Source organism: Dendrobium catenatum, unplaced genomic scaffold (assembly GCF_001605985.2).
Source record: "Dendrobium catenatum unplaced genomic scaffold, ASM160598v2 fragScaff_scaffold_1125, whole genome shotgun sequence".
In the NCBI taxonomy this organism is placed as follows: Eukaryota; Viridiplantae; Streptophyta; class Magnoliopsida; order Asparagales; family Orchidaceae; genus Dendrobium; species Dendrobium catenatum.
Window position 1 is genome coordinate 1637974 of NW_021319587.1, and position 17676 is coordinate 1655649.

The 17676-nt window shown below is 36.6% G+C and overlaps 1 non-coding gene across 1 annotated transcript; it reads right to left on the reverse strand.

Moving 5' to 3' along the window:
* Positions 1–8715: 8715 nt before the first annotated feature.
* TRNAI-AAU lies at positions 8716–8789 on the reverse strand. Its single transcript has one exon. It is a non-coding gene; the product is annotated as a tRNA-Ile (tRNA).
* Between the last annotated feature and the right edge of the window lie 8887 nt (positions 8790–17676).

Genomic DNA, 17676 nt, shown 5'->3' on the forward strand with positions numbered 1-17676 from the left:
TTTTGGTGTATCCAATACAAAGCACTGAATAAAAGTCTCCACACTACGATTGACCGGCGAGGCTAAAATTGAAACGAGCATATCCCTTTCTTAGTGAGATTTTCACTTTTCATTTATTCGTTCATTTCTTAATGCCGAAGGGTGGCGTTTGTCCGTGAATAGAAGCGACTCCCGTATTTCTTTTTTTTATTATTTTTTTATTTTTATTACAACATTTACACCTAAACAAAACTAAATTTAGTGTATTTAGTGGCCTTAAGCTGTGAATCATAGCTTCTTTTGTGTGATATACACTCACAACATCACCCAAGATGCATTATTTTTTTTAAACCTCTAAACATTCAAAATCAATTTAGTATATGAGCTTCTAATTGTATCATGATGTTACTAAAAGTATGATACAATAATTGAGCCCATAAAAAAGCAATTTAAATGAAATCTTTTAAACTATGACTCTAGATAACTATGACATGCTAAACATGAGTTTCTAAATTATATTGCCAAATTTATTGAGCAATGTAAACTTATAAACTTTTCAAATTGGATGAATAAATCCGAAGACTTTTTTGAAAAAGTAAATGTATGATTCCCAGTGAATTGAACGAGTCAAATCAAAGCTAGTAGGGTACACTCAATCATTTTACCAAAGTATTGTCACAAAATCATGAGTTAATATGAAACATATATATACAGAGCAATTCATAATGAATATAGGGTTTGATTGTAAAATCAATTTAAAAACATAAACAATATGACTATGGTTCGTTTGAATGTTATGCAACATTTACCAGTTTTGTAACTAAACATTCCTTGTCTTTAAACTATTATGCTACTATTAGGTCTTTAGCAAAAAATTGGTGATGAACTAAGTGATAATTTACCAAAAATATTGCATGTGGCTTTATAACTACTCTTGGATATTGAGAAATATTAAAATCATTCTCTTAGGACTATCACACATATGATTAATACTCTTACAGAAAAAACATCATATCCGCTAAAGCTCATCATACACAAACCAACATAAGAATCATGTATGTTTAAATAAGAACTAATTAAATAGATTGGTATTCATGATTATTCTTTGAATAATGTTTTGGATATAAAAAAATATTTGCAATTACAGTATAAATTATAGATCTACTCTTCCTAGCCAGAAAATTGCTCTTCTAAGGTATGGATCCAGTATGGATCCACTCGTCTAAGTCACATATCTACAATTTTAATCTCGAATATAATCTTTTGAGCCAAAAGATGACACTTCCAATCCAAAGGGCTAATCTTTAGAATCATGAATCTACTTTTCCATGATACATATTCACTCTACTACATTTTAGATATTCTCTTTCAAGATCTACTTGGATTCATTGAAATCCACTCCAATTTACTAAAATTCACTCAAATTTAGTCAAATCAACTCATCTTTTGTATATGACTCATCTTTGTCAAAAATCAACTCATCTCATTCTAGATGATACAACTCAATAAATAATATTTTATTTTCTCAATCATATTACTTCACTTAAATATAGCAAATCACGATGCAAGTTGCTCAAGATTAAAGAGAATATTATAGTAGCGGAATAAACTACTCTTCCATTATTAGTCCTGACTATCAATGGGTCTCACTATACAAATGTTGCCTCAATCCTCAAGTTATTTGAAGGCGACTAACTCAACAATTAGACCAAAGAGTTATATAAATTATGTAAATATAAACTGAGTTGAATTTAATCCTCTTAAAAGAAATACATGTTTAGCCATTGTCATGCATTTGGACGTTAAAATCAAAAGGTCTAAAAATATAAAAAATCTTTTATTCATAGAATCATCAATTTACTATTTGCTTCTTCATTCTCTAAGAATCTCGCTCAAATCAAATCTCTTATTCATGAAATTTTTTTTCCTTCACAACAAGCAATTGCAATATATTCATCATAATTAAAAACTAGGTTATGTCAAATTTAAGGAAAATCAGGAACCCTAACAAGCTAATAACAAAATCCATAAAAATAAACTAAGTCAAGAAAAGAATTCACCACCACCAACAACAACAACATCAAGCCTTTATCCCACTATGTGGGGTCGGCTACATGAATCCTTTTTCTCCATTGTACCTGTTAAATAGTTAAATTCTCATTTAAATCTAATAAGAATGGTCCATTTCTAATATTAATCTAACCAAGCCTTTTTAGTCTACCTTAACCTTTCTACTTAAGTCCAAATCTAATACATCTATTTTTCCAACCCAAGTCATCAAAGGCCGCCGTGGGCTATGTGAACCAAAAACCCATCTAAGGCGACTCTTCTCTAATCTTATCTCCATTAGAGCTACTCCACTTTTCATCGGTATATGCTCATTTCATTCCGCGTCTCTAAGAAGTAAAGCCTTCATTCCTCTGAGCATCGGCTATCTTCCAAACTTAACTTAAATATATGCTTCTCTTTTAATGGCCAACATTATACCCATGAAAGCATTGCAAGTCTAGCCAGCATCTTATAGAATTTTCCCTTAGTTTGAGAATGGAACTTTTCTCTATCAACACAAACAAGCACGATGCTTCCTCCATTTCACAACCATCCAGCTTGAATTCTATTTAATAATATCCCATTTTATTTCAATCATCACTAATGAACTAATAGACTAAATATCCTAAAACGTGTACTCTTATTAATGACTTGATCACCCAGTCACAATCCCCCACAAGAACTATTATTACTAAAATTGCAGCTTCATATATTCAGTTATAGATCTACTCAAACGAAGTCTTTAAGTCCTAAAGACTGCCTCCATAATTCAAGTTTTACCTTCAAACCCCTCTCTAGTCTTATCAACAAGAAAATAATCATCAGCAAAAAGCATACAACTAGGTTACAACCTCTTTGCAAATGTGATGTGAAACAACATGCGATGAAGTAAGAATTGCACTTGAGAATTAATAAAATTATTGATGTTCACGTTACTAATTAAAACTTCTTGCTTTATCAAGTTGGTTTAAGAAATATGGGAACATTGAAGATTAAAAATAATGAACAATACGTTACATGTAGAGATTGAGGAACCTCACAAAATAGCACCAAAATTTTAAAAATAATGCAAATTAGGTAGAAATAACAAAAGCCCGCAATTTAAAATCTGTCCTTCACCTGATGTCCGTCGCTGTTTGGCAAGTGGTGGCTAGGGAAGAAGAATTGTAAGTAGACTTAGCGAGACGCCACTAATTAGGCAAGTTTATGCTTGAGGACTATGTCGCCGGGGAGGGAGCCGGGTTCAGAGGAGCCGGGTGACCGGCCTCAATGATCCACGTGTAGACGGAGAAATGGTCGTCGATGGCCTCGGCACTAGGTTGGTAAAGATCCGATCCATAAATATTCTTTGGCGGTGTATGTCAAAGTCCAATCCCAACGTCGAAGAAGGGTGATTTGAGATGTCGACTCGTCCTGGTTGTCGTATTCAAATCCGAAATTCCCACTCGGGTTCATCATGCATTACTCGACGAGTGAAGAGCGGGTGGTTGCCGCAAGAAGTTTCCAAGGGAGGAGAGAAATAGGTTCGGAAAGCTCGGGAAGAGACGAATCAAGTGTTGCGGGTTAGTGGGGTTCGGCCAAGGTGGAGGAAGAAGGAAAGGGGTGCAGAAATTTCTGCATGGAAATTGTTTTTTGGAGAGCTAATCGAGAGATTTAATTTGAACAATCAATTAAATCAAAGAGGGAGGAAGGGGCGGTTAAGAGAGAGTGATTTAAGGGCTGAAAGTTGTGGAATTAATGAGTGATTAGAGGAGAAAGAGAGAGGAGCCAATGAGAGGGGAGGCTGGACTAAGAAGGGGAGGAAGAGGGAGTTATATTAAAGTGGGGCCCATCTATTAGTGTAACAAGATTTTCATAAATATGTAATAAAACAGATGTTTATAACAAAGGAAACTTTCCTTTAACTAATGGGGGAAATTAGTCAACGTTTGATTTCAAATTTGCTTTAAAACTCAATTAAAATGAATTGCCTAAATTTTAGGAATCAAAATTAAAGGAATGTAATCAGGCTCAAGGCTCATGAGGGGAATTTGAAATTCAAACCCAAAGATATTCAGAGGAGGCGCGGGAATGGGGGGTCCTGTGACCAGGCTGGATGGGGCTACGGGACTGGGTGGCCGGATGCTGGCACGGCTGGAGAATCTACGGCATTGTGGGGCTGTGGCCCGGCGGGAGGCTGGCTATGGGGGGGAGAGGTGAATGTTGTGGGCCGCGGCTTGGCTTTGAGGAGTCGTGGCAACAATAATGGGAAAAAAAAATTGAGAGCTTCTTGGGATTTCATGACCACGAGCACACAACACTCGTTTCTTGTATCCAACGTCAATTTCCCTCGATAATTAGTAGCATGAAAACCTAGAACTCACGAAGAGATCTACTTTTCTCCGGCGAACTCACGAAGAGTATCTTTGGATGAACTCACAAAGAGAACAAGGGGAAAAATTTCATTATCATTTCAAAAACCTAAATTCCTTACATATGCATCATGCCTCAATATAAAGGAGGCTCAAATAAAGAATAAATGAAAAGACATAAAACGCCCTTGGGCTACATAAGTGGAACAATGCCCTCAGGGGCAAAACTAGGAAGACTAAAGAAATACATAGATAAAGCTGTAAATAACTCAAAAATATAGGCTTCTGGTCGTAGCGCGTCGATCTGAGCCGTCGGCGATAGGTACACGTGTCAAAATCTGATGTCCCACAAATGTCTAGTGAGAACTGCCATGACTAAAGCAAAAAAGTATATGGGCTTTAAAGGCCGGATCCTTGATGTAATCCCAAACTTAATAGGAAAATACAGTCAAACCACCTGTGTCCTAACAGAAATGTAACCAGCTCTTTCATACATATACTTAAAACTTGAATATAAAAGCATTATTAATCGCTCCCTTTTCTAAAAACTCTCCATAGCACTTCTCTTTGAACTTTATCATATGTTTTTCTAAAATTAATAAATATAATATGTAATGCGGGCTGTTTTAAATCCATGGATGCCTGCGGATCAGCATATTGGGCACTAAGTTCTCATTTTCGCTAGTTAGGACTGATATCACTTACTTGTTTATTATCCCCTTCTAATCATTATAGGCACATGTGTTTGCCTTTTACATGACTAACCGTTTTTAGTCCTTCTTTGTGAGAATGAATTACATAGCCAAAGAACCTGTAGGTGGATGCCTCAGTTTTTACATATCATTAAAAAATTCTACTTCTGTTTGGTGAGATTTAGAGCAGATCTATTCTATTGCCTTACTCTATTTTGCTTGAAGTTTCTAGTGCAGGAGTCCTACATCAATATTAGATTCCTCTTTATTTTTCTATACTTTCTCTCCTCAAAAACCTCTCAAGAAAGAATTCACCAAGTCAAAAAAACATTCAAGCCTCATAATGTATTAACAAGTAGAGTGACTTCCAGCATAATCCAGTTGATTCATACTTTAAACACATCAAAAAATATTTGCACTCAAACTTGCACCACAACTTCTATCGATATAACTTTTTAGTCTAACACATTTTTCCTTGAAAAACCTTTGACACTAGTTTTCCATCATCTCAATTTTAATGAGTTATTTTCTATCATTATTGTAATGTATAAAACCACCTTAAGTCTCATTTGGTTGCTTTAAGATTAAAAAATAATAATAATTTTTAAAAATGATGAATTTATCAAATTGTATCATTGGTTGATTGCAATTAGAAAATCAATATATAAGATTTAAACTCTGCAAAACACCTTCAAAAATCTATCAAACAGAAATCTTTTAATTGTCATGATGCAAAAAATGACTGTATAACTAAAAACAGTAAATTTTTTAACGATGTTTTTCCAATCTACAATAAACAAATGATCTTTTTGTCCATTTTTTAATGTCCTTATTGGTTAAATCAGTTTCGGTGAAAGGGAGTAAAATGAGAATTTGCTGTAGGATAAAAATGTCTTTCTATTATCTTGGCAGTAACTAGCTTTAAATCCCTAAGTAAATCCTGCTGCAAAAGCAGTCCCCATCTGGATAACAGAAGAAAAAAAAAAAGCCACCGAATAGTTCATCACATAAGAGAATAGAAGGACAAACTACGAGGAATGTAATCACCTGAGCAATTGTTTGTAGAAGACGCTATTATTGGAAGGTATGAGGAATCTCTGCTTCCCCTTCTCTGATGACTGGTAATCTCCAGTCAGCTGCGCGGCTCATGCTGACCTCGTGAAGTTTGACACTAGCTTTCTTCGCGCCAGATCGGGAGCCGAAGGACGTACGAGAAAAACCTGAAGGGTAGATTCGACTTCCATTGTACCCATCGTAGAGCTTTAATGAACACCTCGCATCAGAATGGGCGCCTAATTCACGCGCAGCCAGCGGACTCGCTCTGCTCTTTCCCTTTCGATTGACAGCCTCTATATATCCACGCACCGGACTATCTACTGATGGATAAATTTACGGCAGTGTTTAACATGCATAATCAACAATTTATACCAATATATATATATATATAAATATATATTTTTTTTTTTTTTTTTTTTTTTTTTTGTGGTGTATGAACTTTGAACATTTTAATTATAATTTTCAGTATTTTAGTGATTAGGTATGATTCAAATATAGAATTTTTTATTGGACAGCTCTGCCACTAACTCTAAAGCTCAGCTATGAAAATCTCCATTTTAATATAATTAAGGGGATGTTTTGTTTCTAGAATTGAGCGTGCACTGCAAAAAGATTTGTATTTTTAATATTTTCTGGTGCGATGCTAAGTAAAGCTACAGTGCAAAAGTAAAGTATTCTTAACTTGCTCGGCTACATATTTTATGGTGTATTTGAAACACGCTCAAATCGAGCGAGTTCCAAATACACCGCAACTTTCTCGTGCAAAAAAGAGTGAAATCCCAACTTTATGGCTTCTACAGGATTTCGCTCTCCTGTCCCGCCCACAAAATTCCCACCGAGCTTCACAAGTTGCTTCCTTCTTCTGCCAGGTAATCTTCACTATTGTTGGCTATTTCAATAGTATGGCTTCTCTTTTTTTTTTTTTTAAATAATATAGCTTCTCTTCTTATAGTCTTGAGCTTTTGTCTAGTGTTTGCTTCTCCCTTTCTCCATTTCTTCATTGTTGTTCGAATTCTCTTGAGATAGATTTTGGAACAAGTTGCTAAAAAGCTCCTTCGCCTCTGTCAACGACATTCCCTCCCTATCGGATAGGAAGTCACGACGGTTCGTGACATTATTATTGTTTGATCGAATGTAACCATTCTTCTTCCCCCTTAGCAAGCTTCTTGACCAAATCCCATAAATTCAACGAACTATAGCGGAATTTACTGCAAAAATAGAATGTAATTTTTTGTGTTATCTAAGAAGTTCATTTTTTTTTAGTTTGGCTAGATTTACTTCAAATCGTCCTCAAATCCTTCTATCAAACAACCTCTTAGGTTGATAAGTTTAGATTAGCTATATAAATATTCAATTTTATAGTTTTTTTTAATGTATACTTGTCTTCAAATTCATATTTTTGTAATTTTATAACAATTTTTATTTTTCTTTATATTTGTCTTTGATACATCGTCAAAAAATTAGCTTAATCGGGCACGAATCTCGAGGCAAAAGATAGTTGGAAACTTCAATATATATATATATATATATATTTTCAATTTTATAGTAAAATTTTCAAAATACACTGCTTTTACTTTATACTACATATACCTCACCAAATAAAAAATAATAATTCACATACATTTACTTTGAAGATGACCAAACAACAATATAAATAGTTTAAAATTTTGAGGTGCTATTGTAAAACTCTCTAAATTTCTTTGATAAAAATTATTAGGGGATTTACAAATATATATCACTTAAAATTATTTTTTTAATATTTAACATTTAAATTTCATTATTATATTCTATAACATTCTCTTAACTTACATTAATTTTTTTAATGACATCCTAAACAAATAAGAAATCGCAATAGGTCTCTCGAATTTTTATTGCGTCCTCCCACCTGACGTAGAGATACGTCCTCCCACCGCCAAAAAATTCAGTTTTTGCTCGGTATTGCTACGTATTATTTGATAATAACGAGGAATATCATCATGTGAAGACAAATACCGAGTTATACCGAGCTATACCGAGCAATGCCGAGCAATACAAAAAAATACCTAGTTTTTCCTAGAAAAAACTCGGTATTTTTTGTATTGCTCGGTATAGCTCGGTATAACTCGGTATTGATCTTCACATGATGATATTCCTCATTATTGTTTGGTATTGCTAGGTATTTGTTCGATATTTCTCGTTTTTTAGCGCAATTTTAGCTCTAGGAGAACGTATCTCTACGTCAGGTGGGAGGAGGCAATAAAAATTCCGCAACATGACCTCCTCATTCACTAACAAAAATATATGAGAAAATTGTTGAGGAAGGATGAATAAGAGTAAGAGCAGAACTTATATTTTTTATAAAAAATTGGATATTATCTTTATCATAAATATCATATTCCAACAAATTCAAATATAGCAAATAATTTATGAAATTTTTTTAGAAGCCTCAAAAAAACAAAAAAATCGTTAATGAGCCTATATCATACAACTAAAAAGAAATTGCCCAAAATTTGATTACTTAAGCGGGGGCCTTTAAGAAAAATTAATCTTTACTTTTAACCATTTATTTAAAAGCTAATTTATATGTGCAAAAAGGCTGGCTGGCGGGTTGGCCCATGCAGGTCTCGAACCTGCGACCTTCGCGTTATTAGCACGACGCTCTAACCAACTGAGCTAATAGGCCATTTTGTAGAATTGAATCACATATAGATATAATTGTTCAAAATTAAATTTTAAACTTTCTCAAAATATAAAATGATGATTGTAATAATTATTTTCATGTATTTTAGCCATTAATATTGAGATAATCTAAATAGAGTCTCTTTTAGGCCTTGTTTGATTAGCCATAAATATAGCATTTTTTATTTCAAACGTCAAAAGTTATTTCTGAGTAATGTTTGGTTTAATGCTTATGTAAAATTTATTTATACATAACTCCATTTTAAGGGTGATTTTAGAAGCTTTCTCCTGTCTGCTTTTCGGTCGAGACCTCAGTTGTCCCCACATCCATATGTTAGTGAAATAATATACTAATAAGACTACTACTAATACATATTTTTTTATATGAAATTTCATGTTTTCTACATAGTAATCATTATATGAGAAGGCAGCATAATATTTTTGCCAACAAATATGTTGATGTAACTGTTAACTCACCTGCTTTGGCTCTAGTTCAAGAACCTGCCACATCATCAACGGCATTCTTGAGTTACCGTTATCTCTGCTTTACAGCTACATTGTATCTATAAATAGGAACTGTAACATCTCTTTTAATATATGAAAAATTATCTTTTACTCTTCTTATCTTTTGTTTGTATCTCTCGTTACTTTCTACATGGTATCAGAGCTTCGTTGATCTCTTCTTCATGTCCCGCCCTTTTCTTTCCGGCAACCTACCAGCTCAAGATCGGACCATGGCGTCCCCACCCTCCTCTCAGACCTCCGACGCCACCACATCCACATCGTCCCAACAACTGCCGCAAATCCATTCTGTCCCCGCCACCCTCAAATTTCTGATGACCACTATCAAGAATGTCATCACTCAACCTCTATCCACAGATAACTTTCCGATCTGGCGAACTCAGGTCATCAAGCTTTTTAGAGCAAACTCCTATGAAGGCTTCTTGGACGGCTCTTCTCCTCCTCCACCCAAGCACATTGTCGACTCCTCAGGTCAGCAAATACCGAACACCAAATATGCAGAGTGGCTTCACGTGGACCAGAATCTCGCGGCATCCCTGTATTCCGTTATTTCGTCATCCATTCTTCCCTACGTCCTCTCGGTCGAGCACTGCTCGGACATTTGGACCACTCTCGATCGCCGTCTCCAATCTAGTACCCGGTCAAGAATCGTCCAACTCAGGCACGATCTTCATTTTTTGTCAATGAAAGACAAAAATATGACTTAATACTTACTTGACATCAAATCAACGGTTGATTCATTAGCCGCTGCCGGTGCTCCTCTCAACGCCGAAGACATAATTCACTACACTCTTGACGGTCTCCCCAATACCTACCAAGCCTTCAAAACTGCAATTCGTACGAATCTACAACCCTTAAGCCTCGACGATCTCTACACTCTTCTTTGCAGCGAGGAATTGAACCTCGCGCGCGAAACGTCGAAGGAGCTGCAATTACTTCAAACATCCGGCAACTCTATGGCCCTCACGGCATCTCGAGGACGAGGACGCAGCCGCTACAACAACAATCGAGGCCGTAATACCATTCAGAACCGCCCACCGCAAAACAATACGAACAATAATCGTCGCAACTCAACTCCAAGAACTCCCGTCAATTGTCAAATCTGCAGGAAATATGGTCACTCGGCGGTCAAGTGTTGGCATCGGCATGACGAGCAGTACAATACCGAACAAAATACTGCCGCTCTCTTCAGTACGCCCAATCCTTCTCCCTCAACCGAATGGTTCCTCGATAGCGGCGCATCCTCTCACCTCACGGCTGATCCTAACCAATTTCAAACAACTCAAGCTTACACCGGTAACAACCAGGTAATTCTTGGAAACGGACAACAAATCCCGATCCATAATGCAGGTAGAGGTATTCTCCCCACACCCCAAGGTACGCTTCTACTATCCAATCTTCACTTAGTCCCAAATCTTTCCTTCAATTTGCTGTCCGTTCATCAGCTAACAACAGATAACAAGTGTCTTATAATCTTTTCTCCAAACGGATATGAAATTAAGGATCAGAGGACCCTCCGCCCTCTTCTCAAGGGTCCGTGTATTAACGGTCTTTACCCACTGCACTCCGCCTTACCGAAGACCACAAATCCAACCAACCTGGCGCTGCTATCTATTCAAGCAATTCCGGATCTCTGGCATCAAAGGCTTGGTCACCCCTCCGCTCAAACCATCTCCGGCTTGGCTCGTCTGCACAAAACCATCTGCAACTCGTCTACTCGGACTATGTGTAACGCTTGTAGAATGGCTAAAAGCCATCGGCTTCCTTTTCCTATCTCTAATACTGTTAGCAAAGAACCATTTAATCTTGTTCACTCCGATTTATGGGGTCCGTTCTCTGTCGGTTCTAATAAAGGTTTTCGTTACTACATTTCTTACATCGATGATTTTTCTAAATACGTTTGGATTTTTCCGCTAATTTACAAGTCCGATGCCTTAACGAGTTTTCTTAACTTTCACTGCTTTATCGAACGCCAATTTAACGCTCGCATCCGCATCCTTCAAACGGACGGGGGAGGCGAGTTCCATGGAAATAATTTTAAAACAACTCTGCAACATCTCGGTATTGTTCACCAGTTCACGTGCCCTCACTCCCCACCTCAGAACGGCGTTGCTGAACGAAAGCATCGCCACCTTACTCAAACTACTCGGGCACTGCTTATCCAAGCGCACCTACCTCAATACTTATGGGTGGACACCATTATGACTGTCGCTTACCTAATCAACAGGCTACCCTCACCAAACACATTCAACAAATCCCCTCATGAACTTCTTTATGGACATTCCCCCTCCTACGATCATCTCAAAGTTTACGGCTGTCTTCGCTACCCATGGCTTAAGTCATATGCCAAAAACAAACTCTCACCACTATCACAACCCTGCACCTTCATCGGCTATGCCGATTCTCAAAAAGGTTATCGTTGCCTTGACAATCATACAAATCAAATTTATACATCTCGGCACGTGATCTTTAATGAGGCTGTGTTTCCCTTTCAAACTGCTATTACCTCACGCCCTTCTTCAACTACCCAACCAAACATACCTCCTCTACTTCTTGTCCCATCCTCTGGCCTACCCACCATGTTAAATCCTAATATCTATCCCAACTCCAACTTGTCTCATAATACTACCTTTACTGGCCATCCTTACAATCCCCCTCCGCCTCAGCAAAATAACTCCGAATCTGCCGTTAGTCAAACTCATTCTATCACACTTGACAATCCCTTGCCTCAACCAGCTATTCATACGGGCCATTCCATGATTACTCGCTCCAAAACCGGAAACTCCAAACCCAAACAGTTCTTCGATCTTGCTCATATTCTTCAACCTATTGAACCAACAACCTACAATCAAGCTTCTAAATCTGCACACTGGCGCCTCGCCATGTCTCAAGAATTTCAAGCGTTACAAGAACAAGGGACGTGGGAACTTGTTCCACCGGCTCCAAACCAAAATGTCCTCGGCTGCAAGTGGACGTTCCGAACTAAGCTCAATGCGGATGGCACCATTGCCCGGTATAAAGCCAGACTCGTCGCCAAGGGTTTTAACCAAGAATACGGTATTGATTACACAGAAACCTTTAGCCCAGTCGCTAAAATGCCTACGGTTCGCGTTTTTATTCTCATTGCCTTACACTATAAATGGAACATTCACCAACTTGATATCTCAAATGCTTTTTTACACGGAACTCTTACTGACACCGTTTACATGCAGCAGCCGCAAGGTTTTCAAGATTCTCTCCACCCGAACCATGTCTGCCGGCTCAAGAAAGCCCTATACGGCCTCAAGCAGTCTCCTCGTGAATGGTACGCTACTCTCTCAAATCATCTCATTACCTTCGGCTTTAAGCTCAGCCCTGCAGATCCTTCGCTGCTCACCTATCAAAACGGCACAACCCGCATGTACATCCTCATCTATGTCGATGACATTCTCCTTACCGGAAACTCTTCATCCGAAATCAATCGTCTCCTCACCAACCTTCACTCCCGATTCCATATGAGAAATCTGGGCTCATTAGCCCAATTTCTGGGCATTCAATCTACACCTATTCCCGACGGTGTCATCCTCCATCAAAAATCCTATGCTCAACGCATATTAGAAAAGGCTGGTACGCATAATACCAATCCTGTCTCCTCACATAGCTCATGCAAAATCAATCTCAACACCCAAGCTCAGGAGGACTACACCAATCCTCACCTCTATCGTCAACTCCTCGGTGCTCTTCAATACCTCACCCTTACCAGACCTGATATTCAATTCACCGTCCAATCCTTAAGTCAACATATGCATAAACCGCTCAACAAACATTTCGACGGGCTCAAACGACTGCTTCGATACATTAACGGCACTCTCAACCTCGGCATACCTCTCCGAAAAGGACCTCTTCAATTACACGGCTTCTCGGACGCTGATTGGGCAAGCGACTTAGAAGACCGTCGCTCCATATCAGGTTACTGCAATTTTTTGGGCTCTTCTCTTATCTCTTGGCAGGTGAAAAAGCAAACTACCGTTGCCCGATCATCCACCGAGGCCGAATATCGTTCCCTGGCAACCGAGGTAGCTGAAGTACTTTGGCTACGACAACTTCTAACAGACTTTCATTTACCGCAAACAACACCAACCATCATTCATTGCGATAACACGTCCGCCATCGCTCTCGCCAACAACCCAGTCTATCACGCCCGGACTAAGCACATCGACGTCGACTGCCACTTTATCCGGAACACCATTCAAGCCAACCACATCTCCGTTCATCACATCTGTACCAATGATCAGATTGCCGACATCTTCACCAAACCACTTCCCATCCTTCGGTTCAAGCAGCTAACTAGCAAACTCACTGCTGACTCATCATTGGTTTGAAGGGGGCTGTTAACTCACCTGCTTTGGCTCTAGTTCAAGAACCTTCCACATCATCAACGACATTCTTGAGTTACCGTTATCTCTGCTTTACAGCTACATTGTATCTATAAATAGGAACTGTAACATCTCTTTTAATATATGAAAATTTATCTTTTACTCTTCTTATCTTTTGTCTGTATCTCTCTTTACTTTCTACAGTAACATCATAGATGTATTTGTCTGGTTCAAGCTAAGTCATTTTTTATGATAAAACTATGCCTCAAATACTATTACTATAATCATTAAGCTTTCTAATATGAATTATGGGTATATAAACTTTACTTTGTAAATTAAAAAAAAAAATAATTACATATACTAAAAATTTTTAGATGATCAGTTTATTCGTTCATAATAAAATTGCTAAAGCTGAACATCTAAATAATCGATTTAGATATGCTTTTAAGATTTAGTAGCATTGTCTATGTCATCTCCCATACAATTAACAATTTATTGCCTCTCAAGCTCCATTATATCTTACATCAAATTTCCCACTATGTCATCTCCTCCCACCATACTAATTCCACATCTATTGCTATCATCTTTAACGTCTCCAAATCTTAATAAACCTACCTTGTTCCAAATATTTGTCAACTCCACTACATTGTTCCCATATTCTTCTATATTTTCCGTCATCCATACTCCCCTCTTTGTGATCTCTTTCCCAAGCTTTTTAACACCAACTTGTTTTTTTCCATCACATATTTGAATTACATAGCTTCATTAATCTATACAAGCAACGCTTCCATATCTCACTATTGACCTCAACCACATCAACATTTAACTATGCTGACCACAAACATATATCATTATTATCATCCATCTTCTCACATAAAGCCCACATCTCACCCTTTTATATCCCTCCTGCAATGCATTGATAGATCTCACAATTACTAATCTAAGATCCATAGACCTTCAATGTGCATTGCCTTTTCCACATAAAAAACTCCATTGTAATTTGTTTGCATGTGTTTTCATCATCAAAAACACCAATCACTTCAATATCAATAATATATTGATGCGTGAAATGGTATCTTCGTCTCAAATTCATTTATCACAATGTACTCCAAGTGTGGCTAATTGTAAGATGTTGCAAAGGAGTTGAAAGACTTGCCCACTTAAAAATAAAGATTGATGAAATTGTCACAATAATAGAGGTAGCAGACAACCTTGAAAACATCAAATAAAAAGCATAATAAATTTTGTGAGATTATGTGTAACACCAATTGGATATTTACTATGCTTTAATTAATATTTAAGCAAACTTAACTCCAAATCCCAAATTACAAAAGATAAACCCTTACATCTTAGGCACAATGCCAATATTATATGCATTACATATGGGTTTTTAACTACGATACATCATTAAAAATATACTTAATTAAGCAATCAAAATAACACTAGAAGTAATCATATTCAACACCAAACAAACATAAATAAAGCACTTAAAGTGTGATTAAAAACTTTATGATATTTATTGATGAACCAAACATACTTTGATTCATGCATACTTATAATTAAAACACGCTTCTTAATGAGAGATACAATGAGCCTAAGAAGTCTCTCAATTTTTAAATCATTAAGATACCTAAATGCTCTATGAACAAAATAATCAAATGAATCAACACGGGTCGTTTGATTGAGTGCATTAAGATTTTTAATAAATTTATAAAAATACCACCCTTATATATTATAAATAAACATCCATTCTCCACATAAAAGGGACAAAATTTTGATGAGGGTAAAAGTTTGTTAGGATTGTTAAGCCCTTATGAACTAGTCCCGAGGCAAACCAAGAGAGGGGTGAATTGAATATTTAAAAACTTATGTAACTAAAAGAAAAATCTTTTTTATATATTGCAGCGAAAATAAATTAAATCAATAATAAAAAAGAGTAATCATATATTTTACCTAAGCACTTAATTGTAATAAAAATAAAGTGCGGAAAATAATCAGAAAGAACATACCAAATTTATAGTGGTTCGGTCTAACCTGACCTGCATCCACTCCTCGGAGGCACCCTATGAGTATTACACTAAACCTTTAGTGACTCTCCTTTAGCCCCCATAGCTAGATGGAGAAGCCCTTACAAAATTACTTTCACATTCACTGATGTGACAGAGTAGCTGGGTCCTTTGACACTAAAGAGATATTCTTCTTCTCAAAACTTTTCTCAAGATGAAGCTTAAATATGATGATACTAAGGTGCAAGCTTGCCAGAGAAACCGTGTGAAACCCTCTCCACACTCTCTTAAAACCCCCTCCAAGGATATTCTCCTCTCTCAAACTCTACAATTTTCTATTTCCCTTTCAAGTTCTCTATTCAAATTTTCTCTAGAAGAACGAAGCTTTAATGGTTGTCAAAGATACTTACTAAATGCCTTGACAAAGCTTAAATAGAGGGCTTTGAAAACCCCTAAAAATCAATATTCGCATAGCAGGATCATCCCCATAAGATGTGCTTAAAAAGAGGCTTCTGAAAACTCTAAAAATTCAATTTCGACACCAAATATTATCCTGGACAATCGCAGGATCGTCCAGTACGATATACAAAATTTGACCTGATAATCCAGGACAATATTATGATAGTCCTGGATGATCTGTTCAAATTTGTACAGATCATCCAAGATGATATTATGGATCATTTTAGACGATCAGAAGAAAAATTATGGTATTTCATCTTGAATTATTTAGGAAAATCAAATATATCGGCAAACATCATCCGGTACGATATATCGATCATCCAGAACAATCTGATTGAATATTTTAACAATTATTAGTCCCTTAATCACATAATCAATTTAGCCATGATTGGTATTGATCGTCTAAGATGATCACTAATAGTAACTACCATCACCCATCCACTGTTACTCAACATTATTATTTGACCACAATCGATCGACTAATTATTGTAGCTTTTCCATCAGCATTTTACCACCATCACATAATTATCATAGATTATTTACTATTCCTCGATAGCTATAACGTATCCTTTCATTATCTAATCAGGGTTACTTGATTAATATAGCTTGTTCATCATTGCCTACCCAACTTATCATTCTTAAATCACCATTACTTAAACAATATCACATGATCATCATGGCCACTCTTTATTACATACATAGGAAGTCAAGCTTGTGTTCCAAACTTTATATTCACATATTCTCCAAATGATGGGAAGAACAAATATTTTTAATCTCCACTTATTTTGTGGATCATTTCATTTAGGTTATGTCCCATAAATTTATTCCCATTATGGGCTTTCAACGTAAGAATTTACGTGTTGCATGTGGATTTTACTTTTATTTATGTGTGTGGGATTTTTGTATAAAACTAATACATAAAAATCTCACAAATGAAAAAAAATTTCTAGCACACATTAGCTTGGTGTCAATTATGAGAATATATCTTGGTTTCTGCTAAGACTAGCTCAATTGATGGCAGCATTAATACCAGCAAAATTAATTCTTCTTACTCTAATACATATCAATTATGATGAAAAATGTCATAACCAAGCAAGAGTTGGCCCCCAAGGCCTATCATTAGATGATCTTATGGACATGATAGAATAGCTTCAAGTTTGAAAATTCAATTTATAGAAGAGATTAGCTAACTAAGAGTACCATCACAATATAATAAAGCTTACCAATCATAAAGTTAAAAAAATAATAGGGCTAAAATATTTAATGTTCTCCTCATCAGCCCCCCCACTAATATGTTGAAGTTCCTAGCCTTCACCACCAAAACTTAATCCATAATTCATTGACACTGATATTTTTAAGTTAGTTAACCAACTCACAATCCTCCAATAGTCATGGTGGTAAGGGTGTCAATATTTAACATTACCCGAAAACCCAACTTGAACCCCAACAAGAAAATTTTGAGTTAGGGTCAACCCATTTAGGAAATGGGCCAGGTTTGAGTTTACAATCCTGACCCAATTGAAAATTCGGGTCTGGGTCAGGTCAACCC